Source organism: Dasypus novemcinctus, chromosome 11, assembly GCF_030445035.2.
Source record: "Dasypus novemcinctus isolate mDasNov1 chromosome 11, mDasNov1.1.hap2, whole genome shotgun sequence".
In the NCBI taxonomy this organism is placed as follows: domain Eukaryota; kingdom Metazoa; phylum Chordata; class Mammalia; order Cingulata; family Dasypodidae; genus Dasypus; species Dasypus novemcinctus.
This window is the reverse complement of record NC_080683.1, coordinates 4,381,845-4,406,425: the sequence shown is the minus strand read 5'-3', so window position 1 is coordinate 4,406,425 and position 24,581 is coordinate 4,381,845. Positions and strand designations below refer to the sequence as shown.

At 38.7% G+C, this 24,581-nt stretch overlaps 1 protein-coding gene and 1 pseudogene across 1 annotated transcript in view; both read left to right on the top strand.

Moving 5' to 3' along the window:
* The window catches only part of LOC101435064 (HLA class II histocompatibility antigen, DQ beta 1 chain-like), a 56,938-nt gene that overhangs the window by 11,288 nt on the left and 21,069 nt on the right, over nucleotides 1-24,581 (top strand). The gene's annotated exons all lie outside the window — the stretch shown is intronic.
* LOC131272992 (serine/threonine-protein phosphatase 6 regulatory subunit 3-like) lies at nucleotides 21,137-23,481 on the top strand (annotated as a pseudogene).

The following is a 24,581-nucleotide window of genomic DNA, read 5'->3' as shown; positions in this document are numbered from 1 at the left end:
TGAGGGCTTCTCCAAGAGCAACTGCCTCTTGGACGCAAAACTGTTGGAAGCGCAGGTGGGAGGCCTCCCGGCTTGGCCCCGCATCGGGAGGGGGCGGCTATTGGCTCCAGACACCGTCCTCCTCCAGTTTAACCATCAAGACCTTCCCACTCCTGGGCGCCCAGGCCCGATGCCACCGTTAGGCTCACAGGGTGACTTGGCCCCCAAACCGGCTGCGCCCACCTGGGAAGGCGCCCCGGGCCGTGTGTGGGGATGGGCAGCGTGGGCAGGAGCCAGCGGGCCCGGAGCTCCAACTCCCGGACGAGGAGCCCGGTTCCAACCCAGGCTCAGCCAACTCCCGGGCCTCGGCCTCAGGCGGTCCAGAAGCCGCGGCACTTGACCCCGGCCGCCCCGCCAGGGCCTCCCCCAGGGCTGTTCTTTTGCAGCGTCAGCGACCCACGCAGGGACCCACGCAGAGACCCACGCAGAATCCCGCCTGCGGCCCCCACGCCGGGCGTCCCAGCGCTCTAGGTCGGCGTCCCCAGCCGACGGCGCCCGCTCGGGCCTATTTCCGGCTGCGTTCCCGAGATCTACTGCCCATTGGGTCAGGTTTCGCCACGACCTCGCCGCCGACCAACGAGAAGGGAAGATTTGCCGGCGGGCGGGACGAGCGAGGTGCCAATCGGAAGGCGAGAGGCGGGGCCGCCGGGCGAGCCCAGGGACCCCCAGAGAGCGCTGGAGGCGGCTGAGGGGGAGGCGGGTGGGTGTGGTGTCGTGCCTTAAAGGGAGGAAAATGAGAAGCGCAGACCTCGCCGAGTCAGAATCCTGAGGAAGGCTCATTGCAGTGCGAATCCCCGAAGTAAATAATGCGCAATCCAGTGCCTCAGAGCGGAGCGGGCCCTGCGTCTCACTGTTAGTGACCGGCCGCTCCAGTCACTTCGGGGCGATGGGGGAGGCCTCGCTCCGTCCCCGCTCCGTCCCCACTCTACTTTGGGGAAACCCAAGACAATTATATTTAAGAAGTGGAAAGTGGGAAGAGAACTAAATGGAGGAAAGGGTTTTACATTTCATTCAAAGTGGTAAAACATTAATACCAGTAGACAGTGATCTTGTATGTGTTTGGCATACAAAAACCACTAAGAAATGCAAAATTATATACTCAAAAAACAAACAAACAACAAAAACAACAGCAACAACAAAACCCCCAAAACATGGCTGTGTTCAAATACAAAAGCTCTCCTTGAGAACTTTAAATGAGACAGGACTTTAAATGAGACCTGGTGAGTAGGGCTGAAGTCTTGGCCTCCAGGTCTCGAGGCAGGCATCGTTGGCTGGAAATTTACCTCTCAGGTGGGAAAGAAGCTAGAAGGGCTCCGTGTAGGAAGGAGAGCCGAAGGTGGGCTTCCTGTTCCTGACTAGAGGTTGTGGTTGTCCCTCCCCTGCTCGTAAGGGAAGTTGAGGAAAGTGTGCTACAGCTCTAGAGAGAGGAGAGGACACAGAACAGCTTCCCCACCAGGTGTAGAGCCAACCGCAGGTGTCTTGTGAGGATTGGTTTTGTCCCGTACATCACCACAAGGCAGTGAATCCTAATGACCATCAGTGGGGGCTTAATTGGGAGCTTGTAGTGTTTGGGAGGGTAGCTTAAAATTCTAGTCTATGAGAACAGCATGGAAGGAAAGAGTGGGGAAGAGAGAGAGTAAAACAGATGGATCGCAAAATAAACATCAAGATGGATATGGATATCTGGAGATGAAATTAATTTTATGAGGTATTCTGACAGGCTTTGAAAAGATACACAATATGTAACTATATAAAATAAAAGTAAATAGAATGGAGATGATACACAAAAACAAGATCATGAGACTTGGAGAAGAGTGTGGAAATGAAGATTATTAGGAAGGTTAACTAAAGGGTAAAAAGACAGACAATGATAAGATATGACAAGGGAAAGCCAAAGGATAAAATGGATGAAGTAAATAATGCCTTTAAAGTGATAATATTGAATGCTAATGGATTGAATTCTCCAGTCAAAAGATACAGACTAACAGAATGGATAAAAAATGTGAGCTATCTATATGTTGTTTACAAGAGACTCACCTCAGACATAAGGACAAAATCAGGTTGAAAGTGAAAGGTTAGAAAAAGATATTCAGCACAAATAGTAAAAAATATCTGGCATAGCGATACTAATATCAGACATAATAGAATTTAAATGCAAAACTGTTATAAGATATGAAGAAGGTCAAAATGGGCAATTCACCGAGAAGAAATAACAATAAATATATTTATGCACCTAACCTGGGTGTCCCAAGATACTGAGGCACACACTGGCAAAGCTGAAGGGAAAAATAGACATCACTGCAGTAATAGTTGGAGACTTCAACACACCACTCCTAAGCGTTGGATAGAACATTTGGACAGAGGATAAATAAGCGAACAGAGAGTGAGCTTGAATAATAAATGATTTAGACCTAACAGACATTTATAGAGCATTATACCCCAAAAACAGCAGGATATACATTCTTTTTAAAAGCTTATGATCCTTCTGCAGGATAGACCATATGGTGGGCCATTAAAGTCTCAGTGAACTTTAAAAGATCGAAATTTTATAGAACACATCCTCTGACCATAATGGAATAAAATTGGAAATCAATAACAGATGAAAAAAGGGAAAATTCACAAATATATGGAGATTAAACAATGCATTCTTGATCAATTGGTCAAGGAAGAAATTGCAAGGGAATTCAATAAATATCTTGAGACAAATGAAAAGGAGAACACAACATATCAAAACCTATGGGACACCACAAAGGCAGTGGTATAAAACATCCCTCCACCACCACATTACATTGTTGTGGAATATTTGTTACACTTCTGAGAGAACATCATCAGACTATGATCACTAACTATGGTCTGTAGCATACATTTGGTATATTTTTTCCATACCTCCATATTATTAACACAGTATCTTCTTTTATGTTGATGCAAGTGTATTATAATATTGCTGTTAGCTATAGTTCATAAGTTACATTAATTGTATTTTTTTCTATGCATCTCCATATTCTTACCACCTTGTAATAGTGATGTACATCTGTTCTAGTTCATAGAATATTCTTGTATTTGCACTATTAACCACGATTCTCATCCACCTCTGGGTTCACTATGTTATTTGGTCCCCAGAATATAGTCTAGCTTTCTTTCAATTGATATTTATAGCCATAGATTACCCCCTTCAGCCACAATCCCATTTATAAACCGACTGCATTAGTTATAGTCACCATAATGTATTACCATAAACTCTACCAATTTCCATATTTTTACAGTTTAGCTAATTAAAAAGTTTATATACATTAAGCATCAGTACCCCTTCTAAGCCCTATCTCCTATCTCTCAGTTACCTGTACTCCAGGTTTTAAATCTATATGCTTATTCTTCATACTTAGTTCATATTAGTGAGACCATCCAATATTTATCCTTTTGTGTCTGGCTTCTTTCATTATGCATAATGTCTTCAAAATTCAACCATGTTATCAAACATGTCCCAATTTTGTTTCTTCTTACAGCAGCATAATGTTCTGTCATATATATATGCCACATTTTGTTTATCCATTCATCAGTTGATAGAAACTTGCATTGTTTCCATCCATGGGCAATTTTGAATAATACTGCTATGAACATCTGTGTGCAAATGTTTCTTTATGTCAACTGTTTTCAGTTCTTCTAGATAAATACCTAGTAGACGGATTGCTGTATCATATGGTTGTTGTATATTGAGCTTCCTGAGGAACCACCAAAGTGTCTTCCACAGAGGCTGCACCATTTTTCATTCCCACCAACAGTGAAGGAGTGTTCCTATTTCTCTATATCTTCTCCAGCACCTGTTGTTTTCTGTTTTTTAAATAATGGCCATTTTATGAGGTGAGAGTTGTAGTTTTTGATTTGCATTTCCCTACTAGTGGTATAGAACATTTTTTCATGTGCTTTTTTGCCATTTGTATTTCCTCTTTGGAGAAATGTCTATTTGAGCCTTTTCCCTATTTTAAAATGAGATTGCTTACTCTTTTATTGTTGAGTTGTATAATCTCTTTATATAGCATAGAAATCAACCCTTATTGGATATGTGGCTTCCAAATAATTTTTCCCATTGAGTGGGCTGCCTTTTCACTTTCTTGACAAATTCCTTTGAATCACAAGTGTTTAAGTTTGAGGAGATCTCATTTATCCATTTTTTCTTTCATTGCCCAAGCTTTCAGTGTAAGGTTCAAGAAACTACCACCTACCACCATGTCTTGAAGATGTTTCCCTATATTTTCTTCTGGGAGTTTTATGGCTGTAGCTTTTACATTTAGTTCTTTGATCCATTTTGAGTTAATTTTTAAATAAGTTGTGAGATAGGGGTAATCTTTCTTACTTTTGGATGTGAATATTCAGATATCCAGTTCTCCCAGCACCGTTTGTTGAATAGACTGTTCTGCCCCAGTTGGGCGGGCCTGGCATTCTTGTCAAAAGTCACTTGACCATATGTGGAATTGGTGTAGCTCTGTGGTTGTCATGTGCTTCACATGTATGAGGTCCTGGATCAATCCCCAGTACCTCCTAAAAGAAAACAATGTACACACACACACACACACACACACGACCATAGATGTGAAGTTCTGTTTCTGAACAATCAATTCAGTTCCATTGATCAATCTATGCATCTTTATGTCAGTGCTATGCTGTTTTTTAAACCACTGTAGCTAGGTAATAGGATTTAGTCTAGAAGTGATTTTACTCCAATTTCACTCCTCGTTTTTAAAATATGTCTGGCTATTCAGGGATATTTATCCTTCCAAATAAATTTGATAATTGTGTTTTCCATTTCTTCAAAAAGGCTGGTGGAATTTTTATTGGGATTGCATTGAATCTGTATACTAATTTGGGTAGAATTGACATCTTAACGATATTTAGTCTTCCAATCCATGAAAATGGAAGTATTCTTCCATTACTTAGATCTTCTCCTGATTTCTTTTACCAATTGTGGTCTTCTGAATAGAAGTACTTTACATCCTTGTTTAAATTTATTTCTAAATATTTGATTCTTTTAGTTGCTGTTGTAAGTGGATTTTTTCCCTGACTTCCTCCTCAGATTGCTCATTACTAGTGTATAGAAACACCACTGATTTTTGTGTATTGATCTTATATCCTGCCACTCTGGTGAACTCATTTATTAGGTCTAGTGGTTTTGTTGTAAATTTTTTGGGAATTTCTACATATAGGATCATATCATCTGCAAATAGTGAGAATTCTACTTCTTGCTTTCAAATTTGGACAATTTTTATTTCTTTTTCTTGCCTGATAGTTCTAGCTAAAACCTCTAGCCCTATACTGAATAACAGTGAGGATAGTGGGTACTTTTGTCTTGTTCCGGATCTCATTGGGGAAGATATCAGTCTTTCATCATTGAGTACAATGTTAGCTGTGGGTTTTCGTATACACCCTTTATCATGTTTAGTAAGTTCCTTCAATTCCTATCTTTTGGAGTATTTTTTATCAAGAGAGGATGCTGTCCTTTGTCAAATGCCATCTCTGTGTCAATTGAGATGGTCATGTGATTTTTCTTTTGTTTCATTAATGTGGTATATTACACTGATTTTCTTGTGAACCACTCTTGCATGCCTGATAGAAAAACCAATTGATCATTATGAATAATTACTTCAATATGCTGTTGGATTCGATAAGCCAGTACTTTATTGAGGATTTTCACATCCATATTCATTAGAGAAATGGGTCTGTACTTTTCTTTTTTTGTAATATTTTTTATCTGGCTTTGGTATTAGGGCAATATTGGCTTCATAGTATGAATTTGAGAGATCAGCACTTAATTGTATTTGGCATCCCTTGTATGTGATGCAACACTTTTTTCTTGCTGTTCTCAGGATGTCAGATTTTTTGACATTTGACATTCTGATTTGTATATGTCTCAGAGGAGGCCAATATGAATTTATTTGGATGGGAGTACATTGTGCTTCTTGACATGAATATCTATGCCCTTCAATAGGGTTGAGAAATTTTCTACCATTATTTCTTCAAATATTCCTCCCCCTTCCCTTCCCCTTCCCTCCCCTTCCCCTCCCCTTCCCTTCTCCTGGGACACCATGACATAGATATATTGGACATCTCTTGCCATCCTTTAGTTTCCTGAGACCCTGTTCAATTTTTTCCACTCTTTTCCTTATTTGTTCTTTTGTGTATTCACTTTTGAAGGTCATGTGTTCAAACTCACCACTCCTTTCTTCTGCTTTCTCAAATCTCCTGTTATATGCCTCCAGTGTGTTTTTAATTTCATTTGCTTTCATTCCTCTAAGATCTGCTAATTTTTATGTATGCTTTCGAAGTTCGTCTTTGTGCTCACCCAGTGTCCCCACCCACCGAGATGGCTTCCTCATCTGTTTGCGTGTTGTTTTGTGGTCATTTTCTGCTCAGTTTTTTCTTCTTCTCATTGTTTGTCTTTTTTAGGAGGCACTGGGAACCAAACCCAGGTCCTCCCATGTGGGCGCTCAACTGATTGAGCCATATCCACTCCCCATCCAGTGTCTCCTTAATATCCTTAATCTCTTTGAATTTATTTGGGAGGTTTGTTTGAACATCTCTGACTAGTCTTCTCAACTCCTTTATGTCTTCTGGAGGCTTAACTTGTTCCTTTGGGCCATATTTTCATGTTTCTTGGTATGGATTGTAATTTTTTGTTTGTGTCTTGGCATCTGACTTACTAGATGTATTTATTCTGGGAGCAGTTTTTGTCTTTAATCCAGGGATTTCTATTTGATTGGCTTTGTGCTACAGCCCCTTTTTGATACTTGGTTCAACTTAATTTGAAATTTTATAGTGCCTTGTGTTTAGCCAATTTTAATTTTTTTTCAGCTCTTTTTCATCTGTTTCTTGCCCTTTCTCCCTTGCTGGCTGCATAGCAGGAGCTGAGGATGCTGTTGGTACTTAAGTCATGGAGGTTGAAGGAACCAATGAAACTATCCCACATTTTTCCCCTGAAAGGGGTAGGGATGGAGCCACAGCCATGTGCAGTAATCCAACCCTTGCAGGCCAAGACCATTTGTAGTCACCCAGAGACACTGATGAAGCTTCACACCTTTTACTCCACTACCTGGGGTGGGTTTGGAGCCACAGGTGTGGGCAGCAAACTAAGCTTTGATGTTATTGTGTATAAGTTCAAATAGTTTGTTGTGGTTGTTTTGGGATTTTCTAAGTATAGGATCGTATAATCAGAAAATAATGCAAGTTTTATTTTTTCCTTTTCTATTAGGTTGTTTCTATTTATTTTTCTTGCCTAATTGCTCTACCTAGAACTTCTAGCACAATAGAATAACAGTGGGGAGAGTGGGCATCCTTTTCTTATTCTAGCATCCTTTCTGGATAGAAAACATTCCAAAAGATAAGAATAGAAGGAAGCTTTCTCAAGATGGTAAACTGCATATGTGAAAAACCCAGAGCTAGCATTGTACTCAAAGGTGAAAGACTGAAAGCTTTCCCTACTGAGGTCAGGAACAAGACGTGCATGCCCGCTGTCACCACTGTTATTCAATATTGTGCTAGAAGTTCTAGCTAGAACAATTAGGCTAGACAAATAAAAGGCACCCAAATAGGAAAGGAAGTAATAAAACTTTTGCTATTTGTGTAATGATTGGATTCTATATCTAGAAAATTCTAAAAAATCCACAATAAAGCTACTAGAAAACTAATAGATAAGTTCAGCAAAGTGGTGGGATACAAGATTAATATGCAAAAAATCAGTAGCATTTCTATATATTATGGTAAGTAATCTGAGGAGGAAATTAGAAAAAAATTTGATTATAATCACAACTAAAATAACCAAATATTGAGGAATAAACTTAACCAAGGACATAAAGGACTTTATACAGAAAACTACAAAACATTGCTAAAAGAAACCAAAGAAGACTTAAAAGGATGAGCATTTCGAGTTTATGGACTGGAAGACAAAATAAAAGTAAGGTGTCAGTTCTACCCAATTTATGAAGAAATGTAAAAGCCAATTATCAAATTTATTTGGAAGGATAAGGGACTCCGAATAGCCAAAAATGTCTTGAAAAAGACATACACAGTTGGAGGACTCCCATTTCCTGACTTTAGCTACAGTGGTGAAAAAAAAAACAAACACAGCATGGTACTGGCATAAAGTTAGACAAATTGACCAATGGAATCAAACTGATGGTTCAGAAACAGACCCTTACGTTCTATGGTCAAGTGATTTTTGACATGGCTGTTAAGCTCACCCACCTGGGCCAGAGCAGGCTAGAATTCAACAAATGGTGCTGAGAGAACCAGATAGCCATAACCAAAAGAAAGAAAGAGGACTCCTATCTCACACCTCAAACAAAAATTAACTCAAAATGGATCAAAAACCTAAGTGTAAAAGCTACAACCATAAAACGTCTAGAAGATAATGTAAGAAAGCATCTTTAAGATCTTGTGGTAGGCAGCAGTTTCTTAAACCTCACACCCAAAGTGTAAGGAACAAAAGAAAAAAACCAGATACATGGGACCTCCTTAAAATTAAACTTTTTTTTCCTCAAAAGGCTTTGTCAAGAAAATAAAAAGTCAGCCTACCCAATGGGAGAAAATATTTGGAAATCATATATCTGATAAGGGTTTGATATCCATGTTATACAAAGAAATCATACAACTTAATGATAAAAAGACAAGCAACTCAATTAGAAAATAGGCAAAAGACTTGAATAGATATTTCTCAGAAAAGAAAATACAAAAGGCCAAAAATCACATGAAAAATTGTTCTATATCACTGGCTATTAGGGAAATGCAGATCAAAATGATGAGATACCATTTTGCACCTTATATAATGGCCATTGTTAAAAAAACAACAACAGAAAACTACAAGTGCTAAAAACGATGTGGAGAAACAGGTACACTCCTTCATTGTTAGTGGTAATGTAGAATGGTGCAGCCTTTGTGGAATATAATTTGGCAGTACCTCAAGAAGATGAATGTATGATACAGCAATACCATTACTAGGAATATATTCAGAAGAACTGAATGCAAAGACATGAACTGACATTTGTATCCTGATGTTCATAGCAACATTATTTACAACTGCTAAAATATAGAACCAGCACAAATATAGAACCAATGAATGTATAAGCAAAATGTGGTATATACGTACAATGGAAAACTTTTCAGCTGTAAGAAGAAATGGATGAACCTTGAGAATATTATGTTGAGTGAAATAAACCAGACACAAAAGGACAAATATTGTCTGGTCTCACTAATATGAACTAAATACGATGAGTAAACTCATGGAGGTGAAGTATAGGTTACTAGGAAATAGAATATGGGTTGAGAGTGGGAGTTGATGCTTAATGTATGTAGCATCATTAATAAGGTTTATTGTAAAAGTGTGGAAATGAATAGAGTTGGTAGCAACACATTATAGTGAGTATAACTAACACTGCTGATTTATAAATGTGATGGTGGCTATAAAGGAGAGTCTGGATGTTAATGTAAATTGAAAGGAAAATAGAGAATAATCTAGGGAATGTACAGTTTAGTGATTTTGGTGGTAGATAAAAATTGTGGTTAATAGTATAAATGTACAAATACTCTTATTTTACAGAGTGCTAAGAATATGACGATACGTGGAAAAATTATAGATGATAGTTAACAGTAATATATTTTGCTATAATGCCAAGTAGATATTATTTCAATTCTAAGGGACAACAATAGGGGATATATTGGGATTTTTTCTTTTAGAATAATGAAAATGTTCTCATACTGACTGAGGTGATGACAGTACAACTCTGATGAAAATGACAGCCACTGGGTGTACACATTGAATGGACTGTACAAAGAATGAGACTGTATAACACAGGGAATCCAGTGGTGGTAGATGGACTGTGGTTAACAGGACAAATACAAGAACATGCTCTCATCATCAGGAGCAAATGTATAATACTAATACAGGGTGGTAATAATTGGGTGGGTTGGGGAAATACACCAAATGTATGATATGGGCTATAGTCTGTAATAATATTTTGATGATGCTCTTTCATAGTTTGTAACAAAAGTTTCAAAACAGTATAGGTGTTGGTGATGGGGTGAGATATGGGAACATTGTATGATGATATGCATATTTGTTTTGTCATATGTCATATTGTGAAATATGACTATGCATATTTGTATAGTCAAAACTTTTACTATATACTTTATTGTTTATGTATATTCATGTATGAATTACATACTTAAATAAAATTTTAGTTTAAAAAGGAATGACTATTTTTATTCTTTCTGTGTTGGTGAGGAGGGAGTTGTGGTACACTGCAGGCATGATTAGTTGCACTCTCAGTTGTGTGTTCTCACTAATGCCAGTGAAATTAGTTATGGGTTGAAAAAAATAGCACCCAATTCTTTTAGTTAAATGACTGTTAATGTCATTCATGTTCTTTTCTATCTCTAACAATAGATATCTGATGACATTTACACTTTTGGTACCTAGATAATCTATTAATTAATAATAAATCTACCTCATGCCTCCTTCAGAAGTGGACATTCTGTCACCTTCTTGATTCTCACACTTCCAGGTCCTGTAATTGGTTATGGTGGTGATGAGAATTTGAAACTTGAGCTAATGAGATTTAGATGAGACTTAGGACTTGAGCTGATGCTGTAATGGAATGAAACTTTTAGGGACCTCGGCAGAGGGTTAGTGTACTTTGGATTTGAGAGGGGTGCAGGTTATTGGAGACCAAAGTATGTAGTGCAGCCAGCAGAATCCTAAGAAGGCCTCCAAGAATATTGTCCCCTTGTGTGAACAACTTGTAAAATTCCTTTCCCTTGAGTGTGGGTGGAAGCTGCAAGATGATGGGATAATCACAGTCATGATTAGGTTATGTTACATGGTGGAGTTGAATTTAAGGGAAATTATCCTGTGAGCATGACCTAATTAGGTGAGCCCTTAAAAGGGTCTGCATTCTTCCCGGAGAGGGGAATTCAATGTGAGGGTAATTCCCTGTAGCAAACTTTAATGGTGGAGGGGGCCAAGAGGCAAGGATCTGAGAGCAGTCTCTGGAAGCCAAGAGTGACCCTTGTCTCATAGCTACCTCAAAAATGGAGACTCAAGTCATAAAAAGAAATGAGTTCTGCCAATTGCCAGAGAGTTTGGAAGAGGATCCCAAACCTCAGATGAGAACCACATCCCCAGCCAACGTCTTGACTTCAGTCTTGTGTGACCCTGGCAAGGGAACCCAGTTGAGCAACACCTAGACTTCTGACCTAGAACTGTGTGATAATAAAGGGGTGCTGTTTTAAGCTGCCAAGTTTGTATTAGTTGTTATAGCAGCAATAAAAAACTAATACAATATCTGTTGTTCATTTAAGTTTTACATAATGTGTCTTAAACATTTTTTACACTAACGGAATGCTTAATGATTGGTATTAATATCTGTTCTTGATTTTCCATGTAGCTTGTGGTTCTATTTATGAAATTTTGAAATACAAAGTTTTAAAAAACGTATCGTCTAATGAATTGATATTATTATCTATGGTTTCTTCCTTTGTTTTGTTATTTAAAATCATATCACCATTTTACAATAAAATGTTCACTTACGTATATATTTTAAAAATATATTATTGAAGAAAATTATTCATAGATGGACATACATAAACAATAAGTGTATAGTAAAAGTTGTAAACTTACAAAATAAACATGCATAACATCATACAGTGGTCTCATAAAGTATTTTGAGGGGTTCTTTTTTACATTTGAACTTTTACTCTATCTCAATACTGTCTGTGTGTGCATTTATATATGGGTTCTTTTTATTTTTAAATTTTCAAGTAATTAAACAATTGGTCCAACACCATCTTTAACAAATTTCCTCGCTGGACTGAATTAAAATGTAACTTTTTATTATGTACTATATTCTTATTTAATTCATATGAAAGTATGTTAACTTGTTCTGTCCTATAAAATAGTTCCAGTGTGGTGTTCTTTTTTTCCCAGCTTGTATCTTTTTATTTTTCATATTTATAAATTTATTTATATTTACATTTTATATAAAAGGAATCATACAATATGTAATACTTTGTGCCCAATTTCTTTCACTTAACATAATGTTTTTTGGTTGTTTTTTGTTTTTGTTTTTGGCCTGATAGTAACATCTTGTAACATTAACATACATTTATTCAGTTCCAAGGAAAAATAGTTTTATATATGCAATATTACCCACATTCATATTTCACATGAGAGTTTCCTGTGATATACAGTCCCATGTTAAAATTTTTCATTGTCCTCCTAGTAATATACATGACCTTAGACTTTTTCCTTCAACCACCGTCAAGCACATATAATATTATTGCACTGCTAGTTAACAAACATTGTGATGTGCTTTCACCTTTCCTTTCATTTCCAAAGATTAACAAACAACGTTTTCACCAATTCTGCACAAGTTTATCCTCAGCTTTCAATTCTCTATCCTTGTTCTATTTTTCTGGTGACCCATATTCTAGTTATTAACTCCACTAGTTTACAATACACATTTAGTTCATAAGAGCACAATTGTACAATGTTTGTTCTTTTGTATCTGGCTTCCTTCACTCAACATAATGTCCTCCAAGTTCATCCATGTTGTCAGATGCTTCACGACATTTCTTCTTACAGCTGCATAATATTCCATCATGTGAATACACCATGATTTGTTTATCCTTTCATCTGTTGATTGATAACTTGTTGTTTCCATCTTTTGGCAAATGTGAATAATGCCCCTATGAACATCGATGTGCAGACGTCTGTTCATGTCACTGTTCTCAGTTCTTCTGGGTGTATACCTAGTAGTGATATTGACAGGTCACATGGCAAATTGATATTCAACTTCTTTGGGAACTGCCAAACAGCCCTCCACAGTGGCTGTCCCGTTCTACATTCTCACCAGCAGTGGATGTGTTCCTATCTTTCCACATCCTCTCCAACACTTGTAGTTTTCTCTTTTTATTTTTATTTTTTTAAATTGTATTACATATGTTCTGTTCCTCCTTTTTTTTTGTCTTTACTTTTTTAAATGTTACATTAAAAAATTATGAGGTCCCCATATACCCCTCCAACCTCCTCACCCCACTCCTCCCTAGCAACAACCTCCTCTATCATCATAGGACATTCATTGCACTTGGTGAATACATCTCTGAGCACTGCTGCACCACCTGGTCAATTGTCCACATTATAGTTTACACTCTTCCCCAGTCCACCCAGTGGGCCATGGGAGGACATACAATGTCCAGTAACTGTCCCTGCAGTACCACCCAGGACAACTACATCACATCTCTTCTTCCCATTCCTCATCTATTCTCCATTCTGTGGACCCTGGGATGGTTATATTTGCTCCACCTCTACATCAAGAGGGTGCTTAGATTCCACTTGGATGATGGATGCAATTCTCCTGTTTGCAGTTGTAGGTACTCTTGGCTCCCTGGTGTGGTGGTTGACTTTCTTCACCTCCCTGTTAGCTGGCTGGGGTAAGTCCAATAAATCAGAGGGTAGGAGTTGCAAGTCTGTTGAGGCTCAGGGCCTGGCTATCACATGAACAGTCCAGAGATTCACGTCCCCTGAGCATACACTAAACCCCAGCACCAACCACAGATCCAGTAAAAGTAATAGGAGAGGCTTGCGAACAAAGATCACATCTGAGTCCAACTCCATCACACTCAGGAACACAAACTCCAAAGTAGGGCCAACTGACATGGCACTGAACTCCATCTACCATGACTATAGAACCTGTGGATCTCTGTAGCCCTCAGAAGAAATAATACCTGGGGTTGTATCTACTTTAGCCGTCTCTGGGACTCTGCTGAGTTGTGCATAAGGGCAAACCCTCTGATCACCTCCCGGTTCTTTTTTGGAGACTCATAGCCATATAAACTCATTTGTCCTTTCCATTTCCCCCTTTCATTCAAGGTCAAAAAGCATTTTTAACTCCTGATATTAAATGTAGGCTGAGATATTCTGCCGGTCTGAATTGACCCTTTTATTCAAGGACGTTCTCCAGCCACATAATCAGCTGGTACTTGGTGGTAATCCCTTGGTGCCAGGGAGGCTCATCCCTGGGAGTCATGTCCCATGCTGGGGGGAAGGCAATGCATTTACATGCTGGGTTTGGCTTAGAAACTAGCCACATTTGAGCAACATGGAGGCTCCCGGGAGGTAACTCTTAGGCACCTGCAGCTCGAAGCAAGATTAGATTGCCCAATACATAATTGAAAACAATTCTTTTACTATAGTTTCTTGAGAAATATCAAATTGTGATTATATAGTTAAAACCAAGAAAAATGATTTAAAATTCCTTTAAAATATATTTCTCTTCTAAAAATCTCACACTAGAACTGTCGCAATTATCACATGGTTTCTTTACCAACACACTGCTTTACCTGTGGAGTCTTGATGATAAAGCCTATGTCAAAAGACTTGTCTCCTGACCTCTCATACTCCAGATCTCCAATCCCCATCATTTGTGGTCTTTTATCACATAGTGCTGGATGGACTTCAGAAGAAGTCCATGAGTGGACCATTCCACTAATGAATGGGCCCTTCTGACCATGGAGAAGTGGAGAAAAAACCTGTATCATGAAAGCTTCTTGGAAGCATATTTCTGTTTTCCATCCCAAAATTTTCTAAAGGGGTTAACAGCTTCCTAGAAATATGGTAAATGAAATTCTCAATCTCATTAATCTTAACCTATATTAAATTCTGTTTCTGTGTAGTCAATTTTATCCCAGAGTAGTCTGTCTGCTTTTTGTAGCAGTATGAACATATTTTGTTTTGCTTTGTAATCATTTGTAAATGTCTATTAAAGCAACTTTTCTCACAACTCCATTTTCTTACTACTAATATTTTTTCTATATTTATTACTCTTGAAAAAATTTGAAACATTATATTAATACAACGCTCATTAAAGCATCATCAAATCTATGTATTTTGTTTGGGAAATTGACAAGTTACTCAAGAACATGATATATATTTTATATGATAAATTTCTTTCTGTCCTTAAATAAATGTCTGCGTTTTTATGTGGGTTATACACATGGCTGCTAAAGTTTATTACTCAGCATTTTGTATATTTATTGCTATATTAAATGAATTTTTTTTTTCCTGGAAGAGACTATCTTAGAGGCTTAGTCTGCTAGAGACAAATGATGCTGCTGTGCCTCTCTTCCTCATTGGTTAGAGAGGAAAATATTTAATACAGTATTGGGGTTTCACGTAAATGCAACTTCCGTGAATCATTTCTTATTAATTTATTTATTCTTAGCAATATCCCATATTTGGTTACCCCCTGGTCTAGTTCCAGCGTCTTTCAGCCACAGCAGACGCCTCCTCACCCGGAAGCCTGGCAACTGACCCGAGAAACTTCCCCTCGTGCTCACTTAGTTGTTCCTCTTGCCCGAGAGTCCAGGCTGCTCGATTCATGTGTTTATTTCCAGCTGGTCTTCCTCCCCTACTTCTTAGAGTAGGTTTTGATGAGCAACATAATTTAGGCTGGTTTTCTACAATATAACAGTTTTCCAGAATATAAAGTTTGAAGTAAGAGAAGTACAAGAGCACGAGACAGAGTGCCTGGATTTGAAGAGAACTTTCCACATGGTAGCCTCTCTATAGAGTGCTTTCATGATAATCAAACTTTATTTGATTGCTATAGACTTAAGAGGTGAAACAGCAATGAAAGGCCAGTCTTATGCTCTGATTTATCATATGAAGAGAAGAGAGGCATGAGAATGAGGCTGTGCTCTGAAAGATAGGGTGAGGGGCAGGCAGGAAGGATTTAAATGGTGTGAATTCTAGACACATACTCCAATGTTTCATAAGATCCTGTCTTATATGTATGAAAATCCTCAGGGAAAAAAATGAGGTGAGGATCGTTTCTTGTGAGCCTAGTCCAGGAAAAACACCCAAATCGTTAGATTCTTCATTTATTTTTTCCCAGACTTAAATTTTTTCTTCTTATATTAATTAAAGTGGGCGAAACTACTGCAACAACTAGGCCCCAAAATGTGTGGTTGCTCAAATACAGCAGAAGTTTATATCTCACTAATGTTAGAGCAGGCAAGTGTTTTCCTATAGACCAATATCTCTAATGAATGCAGATGCATTATCTCTAATGAATGGACTGTAATTCTTCTTTTTGACTTCTAAAATCCTCAGTTCTGTCTTTTCAGATCTCTAACTGATTGGCTAGGGAGACTCCCCACATTGCCGGGGACAGTCTCTTGTTGATTGTAGATGCAGCCAGCCATCGATATAATAGACTGATTAGAGATGCAAATTCATCTAGGAAATACCCTTACAGTAACAATCATGCTAGTGTATGCTTGACCAAACAACTGGAACCATAACCTATTCAAGGTGACAAATTAAATTAACCATTACAGTACACCCCTGGTTAACATGGCACCCATACACATCTCCTTAAATTATACCTAAATTCCAAATAAAAAGATAAGTTTCACCTAACATGACATAACAGACCAGGTTACAAAGAAAAACACACCAACCATTTTCCCAGAAGAGGATGCAAGTCCTTGGGTGATATTCAATTTTATCCTTGGTATCCAGTAATTTATGTACTATACCATAAAGTTAATAGAACATATGTTATATTATAAGGGGATAGGAGAGGAAAGAGAGCAAAGATTTTATATATACATATATATATATATATATATATATATACAGACACACATATATACACACATACACAAGCATGTTCATAACAAACCAAGGAAGCGACACTCATAACGATTATAGTCTTCAATCCTTCAACTGGCCACCTGGTCATAGTTGCTATTTATTACTGTTGTCTTCCACTACCCATCCCACATTCCTGTTCCCTTCAGAAAGCACCTCAGATGGTCATGGTTCTTTCCTGATAGGATGACCAACCCTTCACTCCTCAAGGGGCTGGGCCGTCAGTAGTCCTGCCTGGATTGGATTGCTGTAGTTTCCATTGACTTTAATAAAAGAAGCCTCAAGGATCTCCTGTATTTCAGGCATACACTTCTTTATCCCCATTGCATAGTTGCAGTCCTGTTTCCCCTTAATAATCAGGGTCAATTAGCCAGCCAGTGTGGTAACTTCCTTCTTCGTCTGTTGATTCAGAGGCCTGAGGAGCCAAAGTGGCCGGGTGGCAGTCTTAACTTCCTATTTGGTTGAATTGTCGTCGTGTCTCCTGGTGAAAGTACTCCCCTTCTTGGAACTAATATCCGAATACCAGCAGAGTATAAGGTGGCAGGGACAGGAAGCAGACAATTTTCCAGTAAATCACAATGGGTAATAGTATGTGGTGCCATGCTCTGTAATAGCCCTTGATTCATAGGTCCATGAATACTGGCTAGGGGAGAAGATACGGAACCTGGGAGGAAGCAGACCTCTAGCCTCTGAAACTGTGAGCCAATAAATTCCTGTTGCTAAGCCAACCCTTTTTGTGGTATTGTGATCACAGCTGGGAAGCTAAGACATGATGTGAGACTTTTTACAGGCAAACGTGTTAATACATTTGATATGGTACTGCACCTCCTGTATGCTGTTCTACTTTTTCTACCGCCTTTTCTCTTCATATTACACTTTGGGTAATTTCTATTTGGTACTGTGTTGAATTAAAATGTTGTAAAATAAATTTTAGTTGGCTTTATTTTTTAGAGTTTGTGGGGAATAATGATAGATTCATAGGAAGTTGCAAAGATAGTATAGAGAGGATTTGTATGGTTACTTCTCACTCAACTATAGTACTATATTAAAACCATGTATGTACCTGGTTCTATGTCATTTTATCATTTGTGTATATTTGTGTAATCACTATTGTAGTTAAGATACAGAACCATTCCATTACAACAAAATTCTCCTATGAGCTACCGCTTTACAGCTACACCATCTTCCCTCCCCCCCACCATACCTAAACCCTGGCAACAACTAATTTGTTCTCTATCTCTGTAATTTTTTAAATCGTTTTGAGAATGCTATATAAATGCAATCATATAGTATGTAGCCTTTAAGAAAGTGAAAAGTCAGCCTACCCAATGGGAGAAAATATTTGGTAACCATCTATCCAATAGGGGCCTAATATCCAGCATATATAAAGAAATCCTATATTTCGAAAATAAAAAGACAACCCATTTGAGAAATGGGCAAGTGATCTCAATAGGCACTTCTCCAAAGAAGAAATACAAATGGCTAAAAAGCACATGAAAAGATGTGCAACATCATTAGCTGTTAGGGAAATGCAAATCAAAACTACAGTGAGATGCCACCTTACACCCATTATTCTGGTGGCTATTAAATAAATAGAGGACTATAAGTATTGGAGAAGATGTGGAGGAAAGGAAACACTCATCCACTGCTGGTGGGAATGTAGAATGGTGCAGCCTTTGTGGAGGACAGTTTGATGGTTCCTCAGGAAGCTAAATATAGGACTGCCATATGATCCAGCAATCCCACTGCTGGGTATATACCCAGAAGAATTGAAAGCAGGGACATGAACAGATATATGTACAGCAATGTTCATAGTGGCATTATTCACTATTGCCAAAAGTTGGAAGCAACCCAAATGTCCATCAGCAGATGAATGGATAAACAAATTGTGGTATATACCTACGATGGAATATTACTCAGCTGTAAGAGGAATGTAGTATCTACACATGGGATAACATGGATGAATCTTGAGGACCTTATGTTGAATGAAGTGAGCCAGGCACTGAAGGACAAATATTACATGACCACACTGATATGATTAAGCAAATTGAGTGGACTCACAGAGCTAGAGTCTGGAAGATAAGTTTACAGGAGATGGAAAAGGAGTAGAGGGTTGTGAGCCAATGACCATATGGGCAAAATCTATGATAAGGTGGGAGTGTGTAGTTGTGCAGTGGATGGGCGTGACAGTGGTGCAGTGTTGCTGACCTGTGAGAGGTATAGACTGGGGGTGTTGGGTTGGACTATCCATGGAACTGGGGAGAGGGTTGGGGGAAGGAGCAGGTGAACTCTGGCAATTTGCAGGTCTGTAGTTAAAACTGCAACACTGGGAAAGGGTTTTTTGGCAAATAGGGCAAGGGAGTGTTACTGGTACAGGGTGTTGGAGATGGGGGGAGGGCATACAGGATAGGGTGCACCAGGGGAAGACTTCTGTGGAATATGTGAGTGTTCATCTTGTCATAATGTGTTATATCAGTGGGTGGAGACCCACACAATAAAAAAGAAAATATTAAACTCCCATCTTGGGGAATCCTGCTGTGTTCTCAGATAGAGGGGCAAGAGTCTCTCGAGAACAGAGGCAGTGCCAAATAAAAGAAAACAGACCAATATGTCAAGTCCTCAATATTATTGCAAGTAACTATGAATCTTATTTTTCAAAGAGTGAAACTTAGTGGTTACTATAGGTCCCAAGGGGATGGAGAGGGAAGACTAGAGTACAATAAAATACATTGAATCGCTTTTGACCCTTTGCCAAACATGATTTGCAAATGCATGTGTGGATCCATTTCTGAGTTCTCTATTCTGTTTCATTAATCTATGTTTTTATCCCTCTGCCAATATCACACTATGTTGATTACTATACCTATAATACAAGTCTTGAAATCAGGTAGATAGCTTCTCTTTTCCACACTTCATTTTCAGGATTGTTTTAGCTATTCTAGTTGCTTTGCTTTTCCTTTTAAAATGTAGAATAATTTTGCCTATATCTACAAAAATTTTGCTTGGACTTTGATGGAAATTGGTTAAAATTGTGCATTGATTTTGGGAGAATTGACACCTTTTATATATTTAGTCTTCCAATTCATGAACACAGTGTCTATTTAGATCTTTCATTTCTTTTATAAGTGTTTTGTAGTTTTCATCATACAAGTCCATAAGAAAATTCTGAAAGGTAGGGCAAAAAAGCAGACTGGTAGGACCTCAGGACCCAATGCATAACACAGGAGTGACTTTTCTGGGTTTTCTTTTTGCCCCATAATCTTGGGCTTGATGTTGGAAAAGCAGGTAAACAGGAAACACCAATGGCCACAGATTTTAAAAGTCCCAGGAAAGCCTCATCTCTCTAGGTAAAGGATCAGGAAAGGGGCATCCTTGAAAGACAGAAAACTTTTAGAGAATAACCTCTCTACTCTAGTCAAACATCATGAAAAAAAAAAAAACAAACAAAAACTGAGGCTCTATCCCAACACTGCTGGGGAAAGCCAAGGCAGGAAGCCTAGATTTTGATCCTTGACATGTTACATTGTTATGCTTACAGTTAAGTGTGGTAGTTTGAGTTTTTTGTGGACCCCAGAAAAGTATGTTCTTAAATTGTTCCTTTCCTGTGGGTATGGGACCCTTTGATTGGATTGGATTCATTAGGGGCTTTATTTTGGATTAATTCAGGGAGGTGTGACCCAGGGTAGGTCTTGGTCCTCTTTCTGGAGTCCTTTATAAATGGGAGTAATGTGGAGGGAAAGAGCTGCGGAAACAGAGAGAAACCTCGAGAAACTGAGAGAGAAAGTCCTGGGAGCCTGAAGCTGAAATCAACAGAACCCAGAAGCTGAGAGGAGGCCACTGAAGCCAGAGCTGAAAGCAGTAAGGCCTGGAGGAGAGGGGAGAGACAGACACTGCCATGTACCTGATTGCCCATTGCTGCAGCTCAGGGAGAGGGCATCTCTGGATGAAGCCTTGATCTGGACGTTTTCACACCCTCAGAACTGTAAGCTTATAACTTAATAAATCCCCATTGTAAAAGTCAGCCCATTTCTGGTATATTGCTTTGGCAGCCTTTAGCAAATTAAACACTAAGTATTTCATTTTCTTTGGGATGAGGTAAACGTTGTATTTTAAATTCTGGTTGCACATGTTTATTGCTAATACATCAAAATACAATTGATAATGTTGGGTACTTGGCTGATGGTGTCGGTGAGTGCGTTTCCCACCTAAGCACAACGGTGGCATGGGGTGGGCACCCTCAGGAGAGCTTCTGTTACACAACCTACTTTATTCCTGCTAATCTGCTAATGCAGTAAACTGGAAGACAGCTGTTTCCAGGATAACCTGTAATGGGCGAGAAGTCACAGAGCAGAAAACATTCCTTTTAATTTTTAAACTTTGGTTTGAGTGACCAGTGTGTTTTGGAAATTTGATCTTCACTCATCATCCCACATAGACACACTTATAGAAAGGGATGGTATAACACTGAAGCAGGTAATGGATGAGGAAGATGTTTTACAGGAATGTAAAGCTCAGAACTGTAAACTTACAGAGTTTCTGTTAAAAGTAGAATGTCTCTAAGATTTAGTCTCATTCATTATAGAAGAACCACTTCAAGACATGGATGAAAAAATCAGATATAAGCGTCCAAATATATCTTGTGAGTTGCTCACTTCTGTTGTCTCACAGATGAATGATAAACTGGGAGAAGATGAATCCTTGCTAATGATATAGTTTCCTCCTAGATGATTCCCCTGTGAATCCACTACTTGCCAGTTTCTGCAGCAAGGTGGCAAGTATTCTTATCAGTAGAATAATTCACACATTGTGTATTTTTATTTTTATTTTTAAAGACTTATTTTTATTTATTTAATCCCCCCCACCCCCCCGGTTGTCTGTTCTCTGTGTCTATTTGCTGCATCTTGTTTCTTTGTCCGCTTCTGTTGTCCTCAGCGGCACGGGAAGTGTGGGTGGCGCCATTCCTGGGCAGGCTGCACTTCCTTTCACGCTGGGCGGCTCTCCTTACGGGTGCGCTCCTTGCGCGTGGGGCTCCCCTACGTGGGGGACACCCCTGCGTGGCACGGCACTCCTTGCGCGCATCAGCACTGCGCATGGGCCAGCTCCACACGGGTCAAGGAGGCCCGGGGTTTGAACCGCTGACCTCCTATGTGGTAGACGGATGCCCTAACCACTGGGCCAAGTCCGTTTCCCTGTGTATTTTTAAAAGGAACATGATTTTATAGACTTTAATATAAAGTACATAGGAACTTTCGAGATCATGGATTTGTTGCTCAGGCTCCTGGTGTGTATTGAGCCTCCACATCACAGGCAAGATGTGCTGAATTGATTAAATGAGGAGAAAATCATCCAGAGGCTTATGGAAATAGTTAATCAATCACAAGAAGAAGACCAACATTCAGATACATCACAATCACTTTGTGAAATTATTTGCTTGAGCAGTGACAAGTTGTTACAAATTCTGAACAGTACAGAACAAGATCCCTTGCTTGCCATTCCAGGAAACCAAGAAATCACAGAGCAGCTTCTTTCAAATATTTTCCACAAGGAGAAAAATGAATCAACCATTGTCAGTGCAATCCAGATATTGCTGACTTTACTTGAGACACACTGTCTAACATTTGAAGGCTCCACCAGGCATGAGTCATCAAGCTTGTTCAGTCAACAAAAGTGTTCTAGAAGTCATCACAGGAAGACTTGGATCTGTTCACGAACTCCTGCTAGAGTCACCCAAGGAAAGTGTGATGAAGTCCACCTGGGGTGTCCTGGATCCTCCTGGAACACCTGACTGAATGTGATTAGGCTGATATCCAGCCTCCTTCAAACACACAGCAGCGGTGTGAACGGGGACCTTAGGGAATTGAATAAGCATTGGAGTCATGTTGGATGTATTCTTCAAATATACACTGAATGACATCTTGTATACACAAGTGGAAATTTGTATTGCACTGATTCTTGCAAATCCTTTTGAAAACAGAGAAAATGGCACAATTGCTGAGCAAGACTCCACCAGTGACATCTTTTGCAAAAATGTCAGTGAATAGAAAGAGTACTTGAAGCCTGGTAAACAAATGAGAACAAATGGACTGAGGGAGCAAGATGGCCTGGTTACATGGGACAACATCACAAGGATAGCTAACTGTATCATGCAGAGCACTGACAAGGGCCCCAACAGTGCATTCGTACAGGAGCTTATAAAAAATCTTCCAGATGAAGTCAGGGAGCGATGGGAGATGTTCTGCACAAGCTCCTTAGGAAAAACTAACAAGAGGAATATGGCAGATCTAAGTTACAACCTGCCATATGCATTCATCCAATGATGATGAAATTGACTTTAAAGAAAACGGTTTTCACACAGGATTCTTCTTTGCAACAAGCCATTTCTGATTAACAGATACAACAAATGATGTCTGATTTTATTGACCAGTTTGGCTTCAATAATGAGAAAAATGCAGATCAAGATGACATTGGCAATATTTCGTTTGAATGGGTATCAGACATCAACTTTCCTTTCAATAAAAATGAACATGGAAGTATGCATATTGTAAAGAAAGAATACAGCAGTTTGAAATGAGGACTCTGATGAGGGAGATATCTGGGAGGAAAAGCATACTGCATTTATACCAGAATCCTGAAGATGATCCAGCTCAGGGAGTATGGACAGTGAGGAATGTAGTTCAGTGGCTGAGCACCTGTTTCCCATATATGAGGTCCCAGGTTCAATTCCTGGTACCTCCAAAAACAAATAAACTTGTGTAAGGACATTTATTACTTTATTCACAATAAAAAGTAAAAAAACCACAAGTGTTCAGAAGGGATAAGTAGATTATATTATGTCATAGAGTGGAAATCTAAGTGATAAATAGGAATGAACTATGGTAAATGCAACAATGTATATGAATCTCAAGAACATAAAAGAAGCAAGACTCCCAAGAATATGTAGTATATGTCTATTTATCTGAAGTGCTAGGACTGCCTAAACTAATTTATGGTGGAAGAAGTCAGAACATTGCTCCTGGAAGAGAAAAGGGAGGGATTGACTGGAAAAAGGCACAAGGAGATTCTCTGGACTAATGGGAATCTTTTTTCATATCTTGTTTGTGATGTTGTTTATATGGCTGTATTATATTTGTCAAAATTCAATTAACTGCATGCATAAAACCCATGCATTTTATTATACATAATTTATATCTTAATTTTTAAGAGATGGCTAATATAAGGAAAATGAGAAATTAAAAATAAAACAAATAAATATTATTAGAGAGAACACCTTTCCCATGCCATATGTGGTGGCCAGGAATTGCCACTCCTTCCCAAGACTAAGCATACTTGGTTTAGTGTCTTCTGGAAACCAGCCTGGATTTCTCTGCCCATGGAGTGGATACATTCTGGATTGCCATCTTCCATACAGGTAATTTCTCTCTGTAGGAAAGAAGAGGTAGCATTGTCTGGAAATTGGTATGTAAGTTTCTCTAATGCAGGGTTCAAATATTAGGAAGCTAATTCAAATCATGTTGTTCAAGTCAGGTTCACTAAATAAAATCAACATTTTAAATAAATAAAAAAACCAATCGATATTTGTAAGTTGATCTAGTATCTTGCAACTTGTTTAACTCACTTATTAATTCTAGGAGTTTTTTATGTTGCAGAGTTCTTGAGAATTTCTTCATAGACAATCACATCATTTGCAACCACGGGCAGTTTTATTTCTTCTTTTTATGTCTCTATGTCTATTATTTCCTTTTCTTGCTTATTGCAGTGGCTAGAATGCCTAGTACTATGTTAAATAGCAGTTTTCCGAATTTCAGTGTGGTCTGATGTAAAGTTTTCATGAAGATCCTATTTGGGG